Source organism: Delphinus delphis, chromosome 1, assembly GCF_949987515.2.
Source record: "Delphinus delphis chromosome 1, mDelDel1.2, whole genome shotgun sequence".
In the NCBI taxonomy this organism is placed as follows: domain Eukaryota; kingdom Metazoa; phylum Chordata; class Mammalia; order Artiodactyla; family Delphinidae; genus Delphinus; species Delphinus delphis.
In genome coordinates this window covers 102,924,613-102,933,807 of record NC_082683.1, presented here as the reverse complement: position 1 = coordinate 102,933,807, position 9,195 = coordinate 102,924,613, and positions in this window count along the sequence as shown.

Here is a 9,195-nt window from a genome sequence, read left to right as displayed (position 1 = left end):
CTTTGGAGGAGTATTTTCTTATGGCAGGAATCTAAATGCAATTATGAAATACTGCCTGTTTCTCTAACCCACAGTGAAGCTACCTCCATCCTAAAACGAAAGAAAATGTGGTTGTTGTTTTTGTTTCCCCTGCAGGTATACTAAAATTAGTTGCTGAATTTACTCGTCTCTAAATTGTTTAATGGCAGTGTTTTGGGGCGTCTTCATAAAAACAAACCTCATGTAGCCAGGCTGTAAGCCTCTAATTGAAGGAAATCTTAACTTGCCTAAAGTGATTAAAGATAAGTGAGTCTGTAAGTTTGACTTACCCTACTTGAAATTCTTCTCTGTCCACAAAGTATATATAAATCTTTATGGAATGACCTATTAACTGCCTGCTGCTGGGACCAAGCTTTGGGCTTTGTTTCCATTATAAAATAAGGTCACTCTGCTTTTGGTATAAAAACGGATGTAGCTGCTTTGATAATTAAAATCTACAGGGTCCTGAAGAGATGATATATTTAAACCTCTAAAAAATAATGTGGAACCTATAAAATTACAAAAGGAGAAGGGATGTGTTCCCTATTACTGGTCATCAAATTATATGTTGTAATAGGGTATTGATGTCATTCTTTAAAAAGTAATTTCAAGAAGTTTTTTTTGAACTCTTTCAATCCAAATCCTGAGCCACTCCTTGTCTGGCAGACATTCTCCACTATCAAAGGGCACCTCTAGAGAGGGCTACAACTTGGAGGGTATCATTTAAATGTCTTCCACTTTGTATGAAGAGTCCTACTAAAAAATTCACTGATGCTGCCATTCGAGGAGCCTAGACTTAAAGGAAATCAACCTGACCCTTAACACGGGAGTTTTACTCATAGAGAGACCTGCTCCCTGCAAGCTTGTAGGCCCCAACCTGCTCTAGGAGAAGTTCTTTTCCCACTTTTATCTGCCGTAATTCAGAGCAGGTGCTTCGGCTCCAGTGTGAGAACACCATCTGGAGAGGCAGTACCTAGAAGTGAAATCAAACAAATGCTTTACTCCTCATGAGGTTCCAGTGGTCTCCTGGACTAGAATTTTTTTTTAAGTTACTCTTTGAATCAAAGAACTTTTAGGCTAAATCTTTGAGATTTTTATAACAAAGCTACAGTAATCCTACCTCAGTCAAGATACTTAGCCTCGCTAAGCCTTTATCATTTATAAAACAAGTAAATCATAATTTATTTTATGAATCACAAGATTGTTCTAAGTACTAAAAACAGTGGTGCCTGTCGAGAGAACACTGAGAGTAGTGCTCGCACTTGGTAATTGCTTCTGAAATGCTAGGTACAATAAGGAAAGTCAGGCAAGTAGTTTTAGCTCCATTTTACAGATGGGAAAACTGAGGCTCAGAGAGTTTACGTGGTTAAGATATTTAATGTAGAAGATAAACGGTGAGGCCAGGATCCCAAATTAGCGGTCTAGTGATACAGTGAAATTACTTCTACGGGATATGGGCTACAATTTGCTTCTTGTAATTGGTCGTTCTACAAATCCCCAAATGGCTGATTAGTCCAGTCTCCTCTCCAAATGGGAGGAAGTGCACCCTGGCACTGCATGCTGCAATGCTTGCCTGGCTCTCCCCCTGACTCCCTCACCTACCTCTGCCCCCAGAAGAACAGCCCTACTCCCCAAATGGAGCAGAGCTGTACTCTCTAGATCCTGTCCTGCTGATTGCTCACACTTGGGTTATGGTAAGGTGTCCCTGGAAATGTTGAGATTTACTTCAATTAGAGGCTATATCCTGGCCCTCCCTCACTTTCCCCTCTGTCTCTTTTTCTTCCTCTTCCTTTTTTTCTTTTTTTTTTTTTTGCGGTACACGGGCCTCTCACTGTCGTGGCCTCTCCTGTTGCGGAGCACAGGCTCCAGACGCGCAGGCCCAGCAGCCATGGCTCACGGGCCTAGCCACTCCGCGGCATGTGGTATCTTCCCGGACCGGAGCACGAACCCGCGTCCCCTGCATCGGCAGGTGGACTCCCAACCACTGCGCCACCAGGGAAGCCCTCTTCCTTTTTTTCTTGATTCTCTCACTCACTCGCTCGCTCTTCCTCCTCTCCCTACTGCCTCTTCCCCATCTTCCTGTTTTCCTCCCCCTCTCCTCCTTTCTCATTCTTCCCTCACCTCCTCTCCTTTCTCGTCTGCTCTGCCACCATCACCACCATCCTTATCATCACTACCACATTCCCTTCTAGAAGGCTCAAGGGTCTTGAAAGCAGATAGACCTGGGTTTGAATCCTGTCTCTCATACTAGTTGTGTGACTTTGGGGAAGTTAATTAAACTTTTTATGTCTAAATTTCCTCCCTTCTAGAATGGGACAGTTGATGATAATAAATACTGGTACTAATGGAATTAGAAATCAGGATGGGCACCTTGTGTGAGTACATGTTTCTCCTTGCCTGTTTCTCAACATCCTCCCCTCCCTTCACACCCATCACTGAACCCCACGATTGCAGTTTGTCATCCCACATGATTTGCCACAGGCAGAGGGTACTGCAGTGCGCCAGCACCTGCATGCTATTTGGTTCACATGGTAGTAAGGTTTCTCACAATAAATAGACCAGACTTTTGGTGTAGACTTTGGTCCCTTCTGGGTTTGGTCCAGGTGCTTCAGCTGACTTTGAGAGCAAAATTCTGGGACATTGACAAGCTAGGGACCGATCTTGCAACTTGCTGACTCCGTGGAGTAAGGACACCCGTGAGGTCTCTGAGGAGACAGACAGCTTCTCCTCCCCTGGCAATGCACCTGCCCCAACCCATGCTCATTTTGAATGTCAGCTTCATTTACTGGCTGTGTGGGCTTAAGTCACTCAACCCTGCTGGATCAGTCAACTCCCCTTGTACAGTCTACCTACCTCACAGGATCATGGTGAAGATCAGTAGGGAAAACACTCTATAGACTGCAGTGCACTACACAAGTGTAAACTATTATTTTTTAAATTTTACATTAAAATCTAGGAAGTCTTCTCATTCTGCTTCATTCTGTCAATGCGAGGACAAACCAAAATTGGAAGGAACTTTGAAAATTCAGAAAATCACATTTGGAATGGTATTTGAGAAACACCATTTTGAAGCTTTCAAAAAATACGTATATATATTTACGTCTTCTTATATTATGTATATATTAAGTATATTATTACATATTTATGGTTATTATGTTGAGTCACTGTTATAACCCAGATGGTGGAATTTTTAAAGCAACAATACACAATTTTATGTTAGTTAGCATACATGTAGCTTCTGATATGATACAAAAGTATTTTTTACCTTGAGGTTTATTGGTCTTCTATTTATTTACCCTGCGCCAATCATTAGAAATTATTTTCCAAGGCATAAATGTCAACTATAGGAGCCCCAGGTGACCCATCTTTGCTGTAACGTAAACTAGATTATATAGTGGAATGGGTAAGGGTATTGAATACCAATGCATTGGGTTTGGAGTTTTATTACTCTCTCTGGCCACTGAGCCTACCAGTTATAAATTATATTTTATTACCTTCTAGAAAAACAAATTAAGTGATGAGCAACTCACATTCCACATGCAAAACAGCTATCTGAGAAGTAAGATTCGGCTGGGCAAATCCCCGTTTTTCCCCCGGGGGAGGGGGAAAGAGAGGAAGAGGGATGAAGAATGTGTTTGTTTTGAAGTAGCTGAAATAACCTGACTTGCCAGTCCATCCTGTTACTTGAGCCAGCTAGTTCCCCCCTGTGGTGATGTAACAGTGGGCAGGGAAGTCCCTGGCGGTCCAGGGGCTAGGGCTCGGTGTTTTACCCAGGTTCAATCCCTGGTCGGGGAACTAAGTTCCCACAAGCCATGCGGCGTGGCCAAAAAACAAACCAGTGGGCAGTCAGAGGGGTCTGTAGCCCATCTCACCCACAGCATCTCGACTCCCCCTCAAGAAAAGAGGGCAATGAATGACAGTTGATATGGCCTACAGAGTTAGTCCATATGCTTATTTGGATAATTTCTGCTCACGCTTATCTTGGTTGGATGTTGGTTGGATGTGATGTCACTTGGTAGCCACTTTCAGTCTTAAAAGAGCTTTGCTTCTTCCTTTTGTTAGTCGTCTTTGTTTACATTCAAATAAGTTTATCCCCTCAACTTCTTTTACATTTTGCCTTATGCTTGTTCATTTTTTGCTCCTGCTTTGTTTCTGCTTCATAATTTTCCTAATCTGTTTTCTAGACTTTTTTATACCTTCTTTCTCTGATTCCCCACTGTATTTCCACTCCATTCAGGGTGGATGAGGTTTACATCGTCTTGGGAGGGTCAAGAACTGTGTTTCCCAAAGTACACAGCACACAAACTGTGATTTGGGCTTAAGTGGCATGGGAGAGGATTATCAGTAGTACCCAGACGCTGACATTAAATGACATTGAATCACACAGTGAGAAAGTTATTCCCTTTCCAATGCTCTCTCAGTCCTGCTGATTACTTCGAGGGAAAAGTTTCCATTTGGTCCTTGTACAGCTATCACTTCCTAATCTCCCTTTTTTTTTTTTTAAAGATAGAATGTATTTATTTATTTATTTTTTTCCTCTGTGTATTTATTTTTTTACCCTTTAGAACGAGAGAGCAGGCCTCAGGCTGAGAGCCTCTGGCACGCAGTAGTATCTAGCTGGAGGTGTTTCATTTGCATTGTTTGGGTTTCTATTACATAAGTACTTGTTTTTATTGTTACCTCCTATTTACGGCAAGTGTTTTTTTTTTTTTTTTTACAGTCATGTTATAAAGTCTCTTCTTTAAAAGAGTATATGTAAGTTTAAAGTGCATATTGGTTTAAAGAAAGACATTAAGTGAAGTTAAGCACAAAGAGATGGCAAAAATGTTGAGGGTGGTAGCGTGGGAATGGCTAAAGTTCGGGAGATAATAGCCTAGAATCACTCCATAAACATTTGTTATTTTCTTTTTGCTTTACGGTATTATATGTTAGTTTTCAAAGCATCCTTGTTAATAACATCCAGGTCTAGATGCAAGTCATTCTACTTCCGAATTTCTCCAATTGAAATTATACACCGATTATGTCATGGTCTCTTTTAGGTCCCTTCAGTCATAGGGTTTTGACAAGCTTCTCTTCAAATAGACACTGAAAATCACTGATGTTCCAGTAGGCAGTCTAGGACAAGTATTCTGGACAGTGGTCTGCTACAATCTATAGTTGTTTTTTTTTTTTTTAACCCCATCTTCCCTCTTCTGCCATGAGGAAGAATATAGGTCATAGGACTTCAAGACTTTGACATTTCTTTAGAATTCTTCAAGATGATCTCACTAATCCCAAGTAATGCAATCTTTGCAAACTTTTCTCTAAAGGGAGAAGGTTCATGCTGCTCTCTTTTATGCTGTTTTCCCTGAAGACCACTCAGTCCCATTTATAGAAAGAAAAATTTTGGTCTTAGGGTGTAACATTCTCCTCAACCTCTCTTTTCACCCAGCAGCGAAACTCTCTAAGATTTCTCAATTTATTCTTGGGGAACCAGTTGAAACATCCTCAAGAGCAGAGGCCTTTCGCTCCTCCTGAGTCTGTCTCGGTAGGCTTCCGTCTGCAGGGGTTGGGGAAAACTTCTGGATCTCTGTTCCAGCCTGCTGCCCAGTGTGCAGCAAGCCCTCTGAACAAACCAGAGCAGGTTTGAGTCCATGTGGGTGTTCCTTGTCCCACCTTCTTTTAGGCACAGGGACACTGCCACCCGCACCTACCTCTTCCTTTCCTTCAGAAAAATTCAAGCCTTGCACTCACAGTTCCAAAGAGGGTAAAGTCAAACCTTTATGCTAAAACCACATAATCCTAATCCACCCAATTCTCGTAAAAGGAGGCGAGTCGGGTATAGGTCGTGGAGTGATTGAGAGGTCGTAACTGCTTGTGATCCGCTGTCCCACACCACGTGACATCAAATCCCCCTTGTTCCTTTTGCATCCACTCTGCTACCCTTGAATCTCTGCACGCCTAGTGACTGCTATTGCGAGGGGCAGGACCAATTCATATCTTAGCCACTTTGCTGGGTCTGACTCTCTGTGATGTTTTTACCTTGTGAACACTAAAGATGGGTTTTCTACCTGATCAGTGTTCTTGCGTGTAGCCTCGTTCCCTACACCAATAACCCATTAAAGGGCACTTTTTTTAAAAAAATGCTTTTTTTAAAAAAAATTATTTATTTATTTATTTTTGGCTGTGCTGGGTCTTCGTTTCTATGCGAGGGCTTTATCTAGTTGCGGCGAGTGGGGGCCACTCTTCATCGTAGTGCACGGGCCTCTCACTGTCGTGGCCTTCTCTTGTTGCGGAGCACAGGCTCCAGGCACGCAGGCTCAGTAGCTGTGGTGCACGAGCTTAGTTGCTCCGCGGCACGTGGGATCTTCCCACACCAGGGCTCGAACCCGTGTCCCCTGCATTGGCAGGCAGATTCTCAACCACTGCGCCACCAGGGAAGCCCTAAAGGGCACTTTTGTCTTGCAGTTTTCTGAGCACTGCTCCCCACGTTATTTCTTGGAAGACAGCCTTGCGACTGGCAAGAGGTCACCTATAGGTCTTCTCAGAAGCCCTAGATCTAGTCAGGACTTCGCCTTCCTGGTAGTTCAGTGGCTGTCCCAGTTGGTTTGGGTGACCTGTTCTTAGACTGCCAGTCAGAGTTTTGATTGACATATTCTGCTCAAGGCAGCCCCAATAATTACTTGTTCACACAGAGCTTGATCTATACCTTCTTCATTACCATCATAGGGTCTCCAATTTTAATAAGTAAGCTTTTTTGGTCTTTTCTGGCTCACTGATGATTTAGCGATTTTGCCTGTGTAACTCTACAGTTGATAACACTTCCAAATACCTGCTCAAGACTTCTCAAACATCAGGTAGTCTTACTGAAATAGCACATGACTTAGGATATCTATAACCTCAAATGTCAAGCTTCTAACGCTCTCCGTTAACGTTCCTCAATTTCCTAAATGAGGTAGTGCTTGTAAAGTGCTTCGCACGATGCCTGACACTTAGTAAGTAAGCAGTAGATGTGAGCTATTGTCATAGCTGTGTTTGGTGCTGTTACTATTTCACTTCTGACACCTGCCATTTTTGCAGTGTCTAAGTGGTTTTCCCTAGCCGCAGTGTAATGTTTTTTTCCCGCAATGCCGTGGTAATTCTCTTGAGGAACACACCACATTTTGCCTCCACCCACCCCCACCCCCCATGGATTCTACCCCGGCCTGTCCCAGAACATGAGCTTGTATGTGCGTACGGCAGCAGGTAACCTGCTTAGGTTTTAAATCCATTGGGTGATCTTTTATCCGAGGACTCTGGTCATACCTGACATTTACTGCCTGTCTTGATCCAGGAAGAAATTCAGTCTCTACAGAAACTCAGTCTTCAAGGTAGAGAGGACCGGGTTAAAAGACTACTTTCTAATACTTATCTCTCCAAGGGATGCAAAATAATTAAGCTCTAGCAAGGCTGCATTTTCTTTCTCTTCCTTTCCGAAAAACTTGCCAAGCACTTTATGCCTTTCCAGGGTCTTTCAGGAAGACTGTCAGGTGTTTGTAATTTCAACTTCCTCACTACTCACGGGCACTCACAAACAAACTGAGACCCACACCTATTTAGGTCTCCTGCAGTATCGCTGCCATTTCCGAATCCCAATTCACTCTAGGGCTTAGAAGGAACAATTAGTCCTTGTTATATGCATGTACAGCATTAGGATTCATAAAACCCTGGAAGGAACCCTAAAATGTAACAATATTCAGACTTCGTCAACCTGTGAGGTTTCATGGACATTTATACCCAAACTGCAGTGACTCAGAGCACACTCTTCCTGCCCTCAGCCCCTCTGCTAGCTGATTTGCCCTAAGTCCAGTCTTCCCTGGGTTCCATTCTTTAGCAGTTTCCATGAATTCCTGTGAGTGTTTGTACACATCCTCTCTGGCTTACTAATGAAGCTGGTGCTCAGACTCTGCCCACCTTGATAATGCGTGCTTGGAGAGAGAGAATCTCTCTCCCTTGCCTTCTTCAAGGTTCCAGGTGTGATGATCCACCTTACTCTGGTCTCCTCCTCGTCTTGTGTCTCATTCTCAGGGTTCTGTGACAGCTCAGTAATCTTTTCTGAAGTGGGAAGGAGAAGATTCCCTCAGCCAGCTTCCCAGGGTAACACTCAGTGAAGGATATACCATCACAAAGCTGCCTGAGCCCCAAAGTGTTATTGTGCTCTTTGATCGTGCTGCTCTTCAAACTCTCTTACACACACACACACACATACACACACACACCCCACAAACACTGAGGTTCTGTCACAAAGAAAAAGTGACTAGACTGGGATGGGTCAATGGCCACCCTAAACAGCTATCTTCCTATCATAAAGCTTCAGCATGATTCTAAAAGTCTCATTAGAAAATAACTTCAATGATGATGAAGAATAAAAGCATAGCTATACCAAAAAAGTCTACTGCTCATCCCCAGTAAGCTCAGGTTTGTCATGCTGAAGAAACAGCTTAATACAGGATATGCATTTTGCCGATACAAATGGACACAAACACACAGAAACTTCCCTATAAACCTCTGAGTTCCTGAAGTTTTCTAAATTAATAAATTCCATAATTTTCCTAAGGAAAGTCACAAATTCAGTTACAGCTTCCCTTCAACAAGATATCTTTTAAAAATATCATATGTTATCACTTATGTGGAATCTAAAAAAATGGTACAAATGAACTTACAAACAGAAATAGACTCACAGACACAGAAAACAAACTTACGGTTACCAAAGGGGAAGGAGGGGGAGGGATAAATTGGGAGTTTGGGATTAACATATACACACTACTATATATAGAATAGATAACCCACAAGGACCTGCAGTATAGCACAGGGAACTACACTCGATATCTTGTAATAACCTTTAATGGAAAAGAATCTGAAAAAGAATATATACATATATATGTACATATACATATATATAACTGAACCACTTCGCTGTATACCTAAAACTAATACAACTTTGTAACTCAACTATACTTCAATTTTAAACAATATCAAAGTAGTACCTTGTGCAGAAAATCCAGTTCCACCAGGAATCAAATAGACTTCACCTGCTTTTTCATTCTTGCTTTTCTTCCCTCTTCTATGACTGAGACCTATCTTCAGGAAGGAGTGACAAGGAGCTCTAGGGATCTGGTCACTCAGATCCATCAAATTCAGCCTTGACTGTCAAACAGG